The sequence below is a fragment of the Canis lupus genome, chromosome 23, assembly GCF_048164855.1.
Source record: "Canis lupus baileyi chromosome 23, mCanLup2.hap1, whole genome shotgun sequence".
NCBI lineage: Eukaryota > Metazoa > Chordata > Mammalia > Carnivora > Canidae > Canis > Canis lupus.
Genome location: NC_132860.1, coordinates 50,662,039 through 50,676,747, shown reverse-complemented (window position 1 = coordinate 50,676,747; position 14,709 = coordinate 50,662,039). Strand labels below are relative to the sequence as shown.

The 14,709-nt window shown below is 37.5% G+C and overlaps 1 pseudogene; it reads left to right on the top strand.

Annotated features, from left to right (window-relative positions):
* The window catches only part of LOC140615219 (U1 small nuclear ribonucleoprotein C-like), a 101,623-nt pseudogene extending 94,283 nt beyond the window's left edge, over positions 1 to 7,340 (top strand).
* Positions 7,341 to 14,709: the final 7,369 nt, after the last annotated feature.

Sequence of the window (14,709 nt, the reverse complement as noted above, 5' to 3'; positions counted from 1 at the left end):
CTTGAAGGCTTTGTGTGTCTCTTTAGGGGATGCAAATAAAAATGGTGGAGCCCCATCTCCAGCCCCAGAGCTGAAAGATCATGATTCCCTTTCTTCAGTGAACTTTCAGGGATAAATAGTCTTCACTTAGGTGTGTGCCAAACTTTGTAGTCTCCTGCAGTGTGTGTCTACACAGATCCTCCCCAGGGAGGTAGAGGGTCCTGTGTTTCTGTTCTTTGCAGGTCCCCTGCCAGAAAGTAGTCACCTGGTCATGCATGCTCCTGCTCCACCCCTCTTGTGGAAGGCAGAGAGCTGTTATTTCTCTATTTTCTTCAAGGCCCCCAAAGGAGTGATCTTGCCCAATCATTCTTCAGTTTGCTGTTTATGGTGAACTGTGCTGAGAACCCTCTCCTGGACTCACTGACCTTTGCTGGTTTCCTACTCTAAAGCTTGAGAATTCTGATGGCTTGGGTACCCCAGTTCTTTTTGTGACCCTGAGGATCCTGAAACCACACTCTCCCACCTGGGATTCTGCCCTGCTTCACCACCTGAACACCTTTCAGGCAGGGATGTCTCTCAGTGGAGCAGATTTCTAAAGGTTCTGATTTTGAGCTATGGGGCTATATCACTTTGTGGTAGCCAGCTTATGGAGGATCCCTCCCGTCCACTGATTATTTTCTTATATATCCCCTCAGATTCACTTTTCTGTACCTCCTACTTTGCAAAAAGTGGTTGTTTTTCTATTTGTAGAATTCCAGTAATTCTTTTCTTATGTAAATATGTAAATACCTTACATCTCAGGTTTAATTCATAGGTATTCAGAATGATTTGATAGTTACGTATCTACATTCAGGGGACCAGATGAGATGAGATTCCCTATTCTTCAGCCATCTTGCTTCCCTCTCAAATCTACTTATGTTTAATTTCATGATCTCATCATATAGTTGTATTTCTTCAGTTTTGACTTCAAACAAACCCAGGAATTTTCTGTCTTAAGATTTGTCAACTCAAACATTGATATATATTTATTTATCTTCCCAGCAGCCAAACTCTGGCCACATGCTCAAGAACAGCTTAATCTTTCAACTTTCTGACTCTCTGAAACACTTAAGAATTTCTGCACAGCTCCTGCTTTCATGTCTTATCATTAACTATTAACTCTAGTTTTATCCTATGAAAGTACAAGTTGCAGGTCTTACAGGCAGATATACTCTTTGATCCAATAGAGTATAGATTCCAAGGACTTGCCATGATGGTAGGATAAGGAATAATTCTGAATGGCTCCGTCCTTGAATAAATCGTGGAGTTGCAAAAATAAGTGAGTATTGTAGTGGTAGCTTCAATTCAAATAGTTATCTTCTGGGCATAATGTAGAGGGCATTCATGGCTATGACCTGATCTTTACATTACCTGCCCCACAGAGAAAAACAACTTACTCATGAATTTATTTACTTATTCAACATATATTGTGTGGTAAGCAGGTTGGCAGAGACTTGACTTAAAAGAGAAATAAGATCTAGTTCCTTTAAAGCAGCCTAATATCTAGGAGAAGAAAGGATAGACATACATTTACATAATTAAAATATATACCTCATAAGAATATTTCAGAGAGTAAATGAATTGATATATTTAAAAGACTTTAAAAAGTGCCTGGCAAATAAAACACTTTATGTAAATATTTGCTATTAATTTTGCAATGAGCTTTAATTATGTTCAAGTGCTAGGGGACTATAGAGTTTTCTTTGCGTGTAATGTTTGTTCATTCACAGACTCTCAAGAGGTTCCAACTAGGACTTTACACTACTGATTCCATATTTATTTATTCAAAAATACTAATTTAACATTTTTTATAAGCTAAGACTGTGCTAGGCACAAAGGGGAAAAAATAGACAAGATCCTTAGCCTCAAGTTGCCTACATTTCTATTTGTCTAGCATTTGAGTAATGGAAACATTTGAATAATTGGACTCTCTATACTCCCTGATTTTTTCTGCCAATGGTAGATAAATATGGACATTTGGAATTTGTTCAAAATAAAGAAATATGCAATTAAATTATTAGGGAATGTGTTGGGCCTGAACACATTTGGTTAAGTATTCTGTACTGCCTACATTTACAGGCTTGCATCAGAATGAACCGTATTTCAAATGTAACACTAAGCTCCAAAAAAGCCAGATCATCAGAGAGGTTGTATTTTCAATTATCACAGGCTTTATTATTAAGTATATTTTTCTAAATCCTTGGAAAATTGGTGACCCATAAATGGCTAATTTTAATTAAGTAGAATATCCTAACTTAATTCATAGGATTAAGGGAGGAAACCATGAAATCTGAAAGCAGGAGATGAATGGTTGATCCTAGTTTTATCACTTTCTAGCCATGTGGCTTTGAATAAATCATTTATCCCTTTCAGTTGTGAAGTAATATGAGTAAATATCTTACAAGGTTGATGAGAGAATTATGAGAAATATTATATCCAAGTATTCTTACTAAAATAGCAAGGACATAGTAAATGTTAGACATATTTTAAAAGAGGGGGCTGTGTATGTATGGGTACATTTAACCAGGCTGTGTATATATGTATATATGACCCTTTTTAATTTGTATTACTTCACCTGATTCCACAGAGAATTTGAGAGTATATTTCCTTTGATATGTCACAAACTACTTTGCACATTTTTCTTGATGTTGGCTATGAGTGAGGGTCATGTTTATTTTGTCTTTTATTATATAAGTTACAGAAAAAGCCATGTTCACATGGTTTCAGTAGATATACATTAAATTCATAAAGAGCACAAATTCCTGGATATGGTGAGGTGTCCAGCATACAGGGAAATTTCAGTGGTTTTTAAATAACTCATCTGGGCTAGACATCAATATGTTTCAACTTCTTGGAGGTCAGTTGTCTATTACAATAATGGCCATGGAGTATTCCTTCATCTCGATTTTATGCAAGCTTTCTTAATACCCTTGCAATAGTGAATTGTCATTTGACACACTCTAGGAGAGATTTGATGTCAATTCGTCAAGCATGATTTAGGAATAATGAAATCCATTTCACCAAAATGTGGTGGTAGGAATGGCAAGCAATAGATGAGATGTTATGCTAGAAGTTCCTTCTTTTTTTTTTTTTTTAAAGATTTTATTTATATATTCATTCATGAGAGACATGGAGAGGGAGAGAGAGAGAGAGAGAGAGGCAGAGGGAGAAGCAGGCTCCACAGAGGGAGCCCGAGATGGGACTCGATCCTGGGACTCCAGGATGACGCCCTGGGCCGAAGGCAGATGCTTAACCGCTGAGCCACCCAGGGATCCCCTAGAGGTTCCTTCTAACTCCACTTATTCCTTGACTTACTAAACAAGGACATTTCCTGTGTGAATTATATTGAAGGCTAGATCTTCCCTTAGCAGCTGTAGGACTCCCATCAAAATAATTCAATGATGAAAATTAAGCTGGCCTAATTGAATTCAGTATGAACTCAGAGTCATCACCTTAGGGTGGTATTAGCCCTTATCACTTAATATTCTGCTCAGCAGTTTGGCTTTGTAGCAAAGACAGAGCTGTTGTCATTCTAGGCTTTAAGCTTAGAAAGATTATTTTCTCTTTAATACAGAGAATGGGAAGCTGGGCATGTGCCTGGAGTTGAGATACATGTAGGCATTCACCTTGACCACTCAGGAGCTTTTAAAGTCTGACACCTCATTAGCAAGTAAAAATCAACTCAGCAGGTCTCAATAAAGCTGATTTCAAAACTAAAAGTCAATTTTTGGCTTTTCCCTCAAAGGTTCATGTTCTTTATTTAAAGAACTAAACCAGACACCCTATTCTCCTTAGGAAGTAGTTTTAATGAATATCAGTAGGTTTCCTAAGTCTCTGACATGGAATTTACTTTAAATTGATTTTAAAAATTGGATTGGAAGCTCTGAGGACAGAATTCCCCAATTCACCCTACTGTGAAATACTATACTCACCTCCCCATTGTCTGGTCCTGCTTCATTTAACCAATGATGTTTTAAGGGCTAGGATGCACCATTCCATTTCATTTCACTGGGTCTCTGAAAGACAATCTAATGTTAAAATTGGCCCACTATCTAGACTGGTTTAATTTGTGCCTTAAAATGACTTTGGAAATAAGTTTTGATTAAAAAGTTACACCATTTTCAGTATCACAAAGCAAAACCTATTTGAAGAAGTTATCCTTGCATGCCAGATTGAGCAGAAGCCTTAATTCCCCTCTGTAACTATGTAGGCAAAAAAGAAATTAGGAACCTGTGAATAAACAGGAAGTCATAAAAAAAACCAGACATCTTTGCTATCTGTCTTGTTTTCCCATCGAATGGATTGTGCAGTCAACAATTACAACCACAATCAAATGCAAAGTATTTTAAGAATGAATAAACACATCTTTTTTTTTCTGAAATAACTATTAACAACTAAGAATGTATGCTTCAGCGAATACTTTTAGTTGAATCATGAACTACATTTCCAACAACTGACTTTGTGAAGGAATTTGAGACACAGAGGATGTTAAAGCAAATAAAACTTTCACAGAGCCCATCTGTGCCTTCCTAGTAAATCTCCAGCTACTACTTTTCTCCAGTTACTGTAAACTGTGTATTTGCTGCCTTGGAAGGGATGTCCTGTTCTTGTCTTCCAAATGAGAGAATTAGTCCTTTAAAAATAAAGGAGAAAAATAAAAGCTTTCCTTGCTTTTTTGAAACTGGGCTGAAGGAATATATTTCATAATAGAGAAATTGCTGAAGTTATTAAATTTTATAAAAACTTATTTTTTAAATAATATTTTATTTATGAGAGAGAGAGAGAGAGAGAGAGAGAGAGAAGGAGAGGCAGAGACACAGGCAGAGGGAGAAACAGGCTCCATGCAGGGAGCCCGATGTGGGACTGCATCCCGGGACTCCAGGATCACGCCCTGGGCTGAAGGCGGCACTAAACCGCTGAGCCACCCAGGGATCCCTGAAAAACTTAATTTCTTATATTACTGGATGTTTACTATTGGCAATGATGGATCTGTCCTACGTTAGGAGGCTTAGAAGGACAAGGCACCAACAGCTGCCAATGACAACAGGGTAATAATAAAACTGAGAAAAAGAGGTAGAGTTTGAGTTGGATAATGGGGGAGAATGGCAGGAATTAAGAAGTTTCTGTAGTATGCCAGTCTAGCATCCCAAATTAAAGCAGAGTCAAGAGGCAGCTGCAACAAGGTATTAGTTCAGTGCATCAGAGCCAAGGTCAAGAATTTGAGTTCTAAAAGAAAGCCAGATTAAAATCTGCCAGGGAGGTAAGAAAATATTTGTTCACTTTACATGTGTTACTTGTGCTGTTATGATGAGGCCTCTTCTGAAGACCCAAGGCCCCACCTCTTCAAGATGAATGAATTTCTTGACATATTGGAAGTCTAGGAAGGCTTATAAAATTTTAAAGACTGAAAGACTACTTTTTTGATAGTGCAGGGAGGCAATTAATCTAAATCAGCATGGGGATTAGTAAAAAAAATCAGATTTAATTTTAATGCAAATATCTATGACAATTCATATGTAGAAGTCAAATTACTCTTACAGTTAATACAATTAGGTGAAATGGTTAAAAGTTGAGAACTGCCTATAACCCTGCCCTAACATTTGCATGGGTAAAGGTACAAATAGAAGCCGTTTCTATGACCTATGACTCACTACCCTACCCTGGGTCTGCTTCACACTTGGACGTCTGAGTTTTATCCACAGTCCTACCTTCAGCTAACGGTGCCCCCCACCTTCTGGCCCATGCGCCAAGGGGCACATCCCAGCAATGTGGTCTGTGCTTGAGGGCATGGAGCCACCGAAGGAAATGTGCAGCCCCTGGATATAGACTTTAGGGCATTTGGGTAAGAGGGTTTAGGGCTCAGAATACCCAAAGTATTTTTTAGAATGGAAGAGCAGACGGGGATTGTGGACATTGGGAGAGTAAGAAGGTGGGCCAAAGGCATTGGGAAGGCTCCACGTGAGAATGTCCAATTTCCCACACAGATTTCTTGTCTTATAGGGAAGGAAAGACTGGAAAAAGGTCAGAGGGAAGTTTCTAAAACCTGGAGTTGGAGGAGTGGCAATTGTTCAGTTCTACAGGTGGAACTGCCTCCTTACAAATTTCTCATTGTTACCAGGGTAGCAAAGGAAATCTTTCACCATATGGTCTCTCCAGTGTCTTCTTCCTAATGTCCATTTTGTCTTACTCTCCAGTGACCTTAAAAACTCTTGGCACTGCATCAAAACATATGGCCCTTCATTCTTTGTTTCTTTTCATGTGTTGTTTCCTCTCTGGGAAAAACCATTCCATACCTAAAATGCTCCTAATAATTCTAGAAAACTAAGCTCACATGTTTCAAATTCTGTGAAAGCTTTTCTGGTTCCTCAGAAAGCTTTAATTACATCCTCTTTTTGGTGCCAAAGTCCTTTGTTTGTATCCTTATTTTAGCATATATGTTGTATTTTAATTATTTATTTTCTTTTTTTCCCTCCTGTCTTTTCTGTCTTCTTGAGTCTTTAGTATCCAGGAAAGTGCCTGGCATATAATTAGTACACAGTAATGCTTGTTGAGTTGACTAGTTCACTGTACTGACACTTCTATCTCAGTAGGAGGTATATTTAAGATTTCCTGCCTACCGGGACGGAGTGACCAATGGCCTGCAGAGCAACATGCCTAAGTTTTATTGTGACTACTGTGGCACGTACCTCACCCATGACTCTCCATCTGTGAGAAAGACACACTGCAGTGGGAGGAAACATAAAGAGAATGTGAAAGACTACTATCAGAAATGGATAGAAGAGCAGGCTCAGAGCCTGATCGACAAAACAACCGCTGCATTTCAACAAGGAAAGATACCTCCTACTCTCTTCTCTGCTCCTCCTCCTGCAGGGGAATGATCCCACCTCCCCCCAGTCTCCTAGGTCCTCCTCACCCTAGTATGAAGCCAGCCCTCCGTATGGGGGGCCCTCCCATGATGCCAATGATGGGCCCTCCTCCTCCTGTGTTGATGCCAGTGGGACCTGCTCCCAGAATGAGGCCACCTATGGGAGGCCACATGCCAATGATGCCTGGGCCCCCAATGATGAGACCTCTTGCTTGTCCCATGGTGGTGCCTACTCGGCCAGGAATGACTGGACCAGACAGATAAGGAGAGACAGGAACCTCTTTATATTAGTTTTATATTACTTGTTCTACTTCACCAGGAGATCATGGTGCTGTGACTCTGGGTGTTCTATAACAGCATGACAAGGAAGACTTGCTTCCCCTTCCTATCAAAGAGAGAATAGTTTTTGTAGGGGAGTAGTAGGACAAAAAAAAAAGACAACTTTCATTTGTATTGTGAAATGTGAAAATAAAAAATTGTCAACTGTTTTAGTTAAGATTTCCTGCCTAAAGCGTGTCTTGCCTCAATTTTTATGTCCCCTCCCCACTGACATCATGTTTCCTAATTTCTATATTTCTCCTAGTCCTACTCTAATATCTCTTTTCTGCCTTGATCCTGCATTCATTTTAGGTTCTCAGTCAAGTTTTTGGCTTGTTGCCTTAAATGATTTTGCTATTTGTGTTCTCATGAGAAATGAGAGATAGAATTGAATTGATAAAGTCAGGCCAGCTAATGGAAGACATTTTGAAGGCCTAGCTAATGGGTATATTATAATAGGGAAGTAACATCATGAAGAGGTACTTGAGAAAGATTGATTTGACGGGTTGGTCCTGACATTAACTGATAGAGCAAAGGGATCCACGGGTAGATGATTTTCAGAGTTGCTTTTGGTGATAAAAGAATGGAGTTTCCTCTTAGAACCAAAGAATTTCAGAGCTGATGGCCTTTAATAATCATCTGTTCCTACCACCTTATTTAATAGCTGGAAAGCTAATGCCCCAAGATGACAATAGTATATCGTGGTTGAGCCACAATTAAGAAGCAGGTCAAGTGAATCCAATTAGTTATCTTTAAATTTTTCAATTCTATCCAGATCCAACTGTATTTGTATCATATATAATTTATTTATTTGTTAAATATTTTATTTATTTATTCATGAGACACAGAGAGAAAGGGAGAGAGGCAGAGACACAGGCAGAGGAAGAAGCAGGCCCATGCAGGGAGCCTGACTTGGGACTCGATCTCAGGTCTTCAGGATCACACCCTGGGCTGAAGGTGGCGCTAAACTGCTGAGCCACTGGGGCTGCCCTCATATCTGATTTAATACATTGATTTGGGTATTTTTCTTTTTTGACCAAGCTACCTGTACAGTTCAGTCATTTATTATTTTTATTAATACTAATATTAATATTAATGGTGAAGCCAATGACAACATTGTGGTTAGCCCTGAGAATATAAATGCAAATAACTTTCTTGCTCTAAAGAGGGTCACAGTCTGATGGGGAAGATAATCACACAATAGAAGGAGGGCAGATGCTTAACTCAGCTTGGAGATTGGACAATAAGGCAGATTTTCATGAGAATATGATATCATATTTGGGTCTTAAATGGTGCTTACCCTTTTGGCACTAAAGGGAAGACATAAGGTGAGGTAGCTGACAGGACATAGGTTTAAATCTCTGCACTGAGCAATTGACTTAGGTTATCTGAGTCTATTTCATCATGTGTTAAATAACAATTATAATGCTTATTGGACAGGGTTCCTATAAGTATTTAATGGGATAAAGCATGTGAAATATTTTTTGCATGCCCTTCCTTTCCAGAGAAAAGTATTCTCTGATCCAAGACACTATGAATGAAATGGTCAGGTAGATGTCGGAGCCTGAGGCTATCCTCAGTCACTCTGCTCTTCTTCCCATGTTCTAGTTCATATAAGAAAGAGGAAATAGACATGGAAGTTAGGAGCAATTCGAAGTATCAGTTTTATTACTGATATATTATTACTGATATTTAAACTTGGATTAGAAAGCTCTGTTGCAGCACAGCTGGCCTGCAAATTCTTTTCAGATTCAGAAGCTGAAAAGTGGCATATTTAAATTTTAATGGAAATCAGCTAAAGATAATACAATGAATGAAAACCATCAGGAAGGGCAGCAAGGGATGTATATGTGTATTTTGGAATGAATTGGCCACTTGGTACTTGTGATAGCTTGTACTGTCAGCAAATATTTTATTTTCTTTCCCTGTTGTACCCTCTCTGAGGGAGTTTTATACGTCTCTGTCCTTCTAAACTTAGAAATGAGCACACAGCTGGTGTTGACAATGAAATACAGGAGGAAGTGGCATAGAATCTTTAAAAGCCCATGTGGATTTGCCATATTTCTCTTTTCTCTGCCACCATGACAAGCAATATTCCAGATAGAGGCTGCTCCATAAGCTTGGGTCATAGAGTGAAAATTATGTGTAGCAGAGCAGTGGCTGACCCCTGATAGATATAATATACACGTGTGTTATAAATCACTAAGATTATTGGGTTATTTGTTATTGTAGCAAAACATAGCCTGGCCTCACTGACCAGTACTTGTTAAACCATACTGTGTAAGCAATTATTAACTCAATAAGTCAAGTTCCTCTGTTAAGTGTATACTTGTTCAGATTTTGTGTGTTTGAAGGGGAACTCCATATAAAGTTGTTCAATTCATTGTTTCTGAGATTTGGTACACCAAAGGTATGCATGGCTACTCCCAATCCATCAAAACAATAAACCATAATGTGAATGAATATCTAATATTTTTCTACTTCATTTAATTTTTTGAAATTATTTTTGTGTTTTTCTGTCCTACTGTGCAATATGTAAATTTGTGATATTTATGCTGTAGATTAGTTTTTGTCTATGACCTATTACTGATGAAAGGGAAGGATCACATCTACTATGCGCTGTGTCTCTGCCATTGTTACACCAAAGTAACGGCTAGAAAATGAAAAATGTAGTCAAATGAAATTTAGCGTTGAGCAATTTTTAGAAAAAAGTTCTGATTTTGGAAGTTTGAATATTATTGTCCTACTAATAGTATATTATAGTTATTTAATATAAATTTGCACATTTAATAAACAATGCTGATACAAAACAGCTCTTATAGTTAGATTGGTTAAATAAAAGAATAGAGATAGGGTTAGTCTTATCACTTTCAAACATAAAAAAGCAAATTTTTGCATCGCTTCTGTAGTTTATAATATTGCTAAACACAGAGCCTATCTAATAGTAAATAAGTCCATACTCTAACCAATAATAACAATTGACTATCAATTGTTCAAGATGCTGTGGGTAAGTGCAAATGAATTAGGAAAGGCATATTTTCTTCTTGATAAAATTAAATCTGAGATAAGATCATTTATATGGAAGCAATGTGATCATCTGCAAATGGCATAAATACAGCAAACTATATATATATAGGAAGTTGCCAGCAAGATTCAGAATTAATGGTAGGAAGTGTTAAATGGGAAAAGGATTAATATGATATTACAAAATAAATGAATAAAAGATCTAAGTTGGCCTCTGCACTGTCACTATATTCAAGTTATATCTGAAGGACTGTATTCCTATAATTGGGGAAAATTCCAATGGAAATTAGCAAACTCAGTATAATGTAAATTTTTTAAATGACTATAGAGATCTTGTAAGTGATATTCTCATTAACGATGCTACCCATGTAGACTAACACTTCTTGTCACACTCAACAAGATCAAAGTTCTGTGAGGATTGTTTCATTTAAATTTTAGTCTGTGAGGAATAAGAAGGTGAGACAATTAAGGACAACATGCCCTCATGTAGGTGTAAATGCCATTAGCTACTATACTTATAAATCACTCTCAAAGAAGAACATGCTTTTACCTTGCAAAGTTTGCACAACTTGAAGCTGTGCTATCTGGTGGACTTCTCTGTGATAATGAAAATATCCTCTATCTGCACATCTCTCACCATAGCCATGAGCCACATGTTATTGAGCCAAACATGGCCATTGAAATGTAGCTAGTGCAACTGAACAACTGATTTTTAAATTAAATTCTAATTAATTAAAATTTAATTTAGAATTTATTCTAAAGTTTAATTAGAATTTGATTTAAATAACTACACATGGTTCCAGTCTACTGTATTGGACTGTGTAGTCTAGAGATATCTTCTATAAAAGTTTTAGATTAACATAATTGCCCACTTGTGTCATTTTTCCAAATCAATTCTGCCCAAAGAGGGCAGATTGAAAAGAAAATCATACCTTACTTGCTTAAGTAAAAAATTCTACTAGCCACAAGTATATCCCATGTCCCAAACATGGTTAAATGATTTCTATGGATGCTGACATTTAATTCTTGAAATAACCTTATGATTTTCATTTGTCCGAACATCTCCATCACAGACCCTACAATCCTATTCCTTCCCTATCATGGCTTTTGCTTTGGCATAAGAGACTTGACTGGGAATCCGACTTTCCTGAAGCTCTTCTTCTCTTTTGATGAAGTCCTATGACTGATTTTCTATGTCTGTCCTCTGGCTGCAGGAGATGAGCATCTTTCTAAATGCTGCCCTCAGACACTCACATTTTGCTTTAAATTGTTGTTTAAAAGACTTGAGCCTGTCATGTTCTTTCTTCAATGAGTTGCTGGGACTTAGGAATAACCACCAAATTTCATAGTCCTTATAATTGCTTTGTCTCCTTGACGTCTCAGACCCAAAACATAGTACCAGCTAATGCGTCCCTTTTGCCTGTGTCCCTTTGCAGTCCACAAAAGATGAAAGTCTTAGCAGTTGCACCTTTATAGCATGCCATGAACTATAAATACAACACTTATCATCAGTGATAAGTCCTCATGGTCATTCAGCCAGTGAATGAACCACTCCAGAATCCCAGCCATTGTCTGCTTCTTAGAACCACTTCAAATACCAGTTATGGTGAGTAAAATACCCTGAAGTAGAACCTGACATGAAGATCCTTTTTCAAATGATTCACTGTAGGAGGAGGTAAGTAAGCAAAATAGGATTAGGCAGGAGGAAAACTAAGAAAAATGTGGTGTTAGCTGGAGACTGGCTTTATTCTTATCCCTCAGGAAAGCTCTGGCTTTATGGCTATTATGCCACAGAATTTGTACCACAGGTGTTTGTCCCACCTTGGGTTAAGGGGGCTCATCTTTTGTATCTCCTTGCTTTCTCTTCGTTCCCAGCAATAAGTGAGGTCTGCACTGGGGAGCCAGGGGAATTTCCTTTACTGGTGAAGATATTAGCTGTGAGTTGTTTTCAGCTAATACAGCACCTGGGGTTGGGGTTTGAGGTGTGTGTCTGTATACTAATAGTAAAAGTGTTATGAAAAAGACACCAAACAGTATCCACTTCAGTAAGAACGACAGGCATACGTGCTTTCTTGGTAGAGCTGAAGGTTAACCAGGGGCTGAGGACTGAATGCTGCCTGCACAGCATGGTTCTTTATACCTCATCACAGGGCCATGTTCATTCAGTCATTCATTCCAGAGATGATTAGGGAAACCCATTATGTTGTGGGACTAACCTGCACTCTGGGAATAGAGTAAAGATTAAGTTTACAGACAGTGAGCAATAGACTTATAAGTAGATAATTACAAGAAAATGTGAATAGGTGCTATCAATGTGATGTGAATCTGTGCAAGCAGAGAAGGAGAGACTAGGAATGGGGAATTTTTAAAAGTTCATGAAGAAGTTGAAATGTGAACTAGAAACTGAGAGGTGATGAGGAGTTTCTCAGGCAAATTTCCCTAGTTACATAGTAATCTGTACCTCAATACCATTTTACACAAGAAATTCATGCCTATAACTTTTATAGGTGAGTGATGCCTCAGCTTCCCATCAAAGGAAGGAAGTTTGAACAATGGGCATTATTTTCTCATGAATCTGATTCCATGACTTTAGCTGAGAGGCAACAGAATTCCTGTATGATGGGTTCTTTCCTCAGAGTTTGAGGTGGAGCCTTGTCATAGGTAAAGAAAAACTATTATCAATCCATTTAAAAAAATCAATTGTGGGGTTGAATAGAAAATATCTTCTATAGTAGTATGCTTTGCAAGTTCCCTTTGCAGTTAGTTATTTATCATTCTCAAAGACGTCTCTTTTCCATTTTCACTAATAGGGTGGCTGGGATTTGTTCATTAAATGGGCAAAGTCAAAGTCCATCTTTTGAAAGCACTGTTAGAGTTAGTTGGGGGAGCACATTAAAGCTTGAATCTGATCTAAAAAAAAAAATAAAGCTTGAATCTGGTAACTCAGCTTTAAAAATGAACATTGTCCATCAGATGTTGTTCTATGTAGAGCAAACAGACAAATGCAGATAGTAAAGGAAAATTACATATTTTCCTCTTTCTATTTCTGGTAAACCTGGGACACTTACCTTATTTTTTAAATTTATTATTGTTATTGTTTTTTAATGAGACTCATCACCTAGGACTGACTCAGGGACCCATAGTTAAAGGCATGCTAAGGAATTTTTATAATTATAGTGCTCACTGTTTCTTTCAATAATAGGATAACACTGCTATATGTTTAATGACAAAGTAATAAGGGATTTTTTGCTAGCTTTATAAAATCTTCGATGATGCTTTACAAGTCTCAGCTTAAGTATCACCGATAAGGAAACATTGTGGGTGTGCTAGCTGCTATCTTATAGGGCATGAAATTTTTTACTTTGAACCAACAATTGTATGTGCCTCTTCCCTCAATTCTTAAGTTTTTAACATGTGGAAATGGAGATTATGCCTTTAACATTTTGCCTAATGACCACTCTTTAATATTTTGCTTCCCCTTTCAGAGACCCTGGGGGTGGATATCCCTTCTGAGTCTTATTTGGTGGTTCTTCCTCATCTTTCTAACATCTGAATTTTGAAGTGCCTGAAGACTACTAAATCTTTTACTCTCTTTTCTCCTTTAGCTACTCTCAATATCCAAGGTGTCTTATAATTTTTAATATTTCTTAAATGTTGATAATCTATAAATATGTAATCTTAGCCCTAATTCCTAGATCTCTCTTGAGCACTAGACTTTATATCTAAGAGTTCCTTTGACATTCCTACTTGGATATTTAATAGTCATTTGAAACTTAGCATGTCTAGAATTAAACTCTTAATTCTTTACTTCTCTATACAAGATATTGCTCCAGTCTTTATCTAGTTAATGGCATACTCTTCGTATAGTTCCTCAGGATGAAAATCTGGTACTTATCCTTGACTCCTCTCTTTTCCTCACACATTTTACAGAATCGTGAGCCTTATTGGCTCTAACTTGAAAATATATCTGGCATGTGACTTCTTTTCCCAACTCTAGTCTGTCTCAGCATTACTTCTAATTTAGACTACTTTAAAAGCCTTTCTGTACTTCCATATTTGCCTCCACCCTCTACGATTTATTTTTTATAGAACAACCAAAGTAATTCCTTAAAAGCATAGTTCTATTTCACTCATTTTTTTCAAACTTTTTATAATAGGATGTTAAAAGAAGTGTTTTGACTGGGTCAATAGCCATCAGATAGCAAAGGGAGTTGGATGGCAGAGAACCTTTAGATATTTCAAAATAGCCAAAAGCAGTTACATGATTCTAATATACATTACCTACATCAAATGTAAAAATTTGAGACAAGAAACAGACTGATGAAGAGGATTTTTGAAGAGGCATCAAGAGAACTCGGCTATGAGTGCCCTACCTCCAATTATCTAATGAGGGTACTTCAATGAGACTATTCAGAGACCTTAATTTGTGATGCCTACAGACTGAAACTATAGAGTTGGTTTTTTGTTGGTTTGTTTTGTTTTAC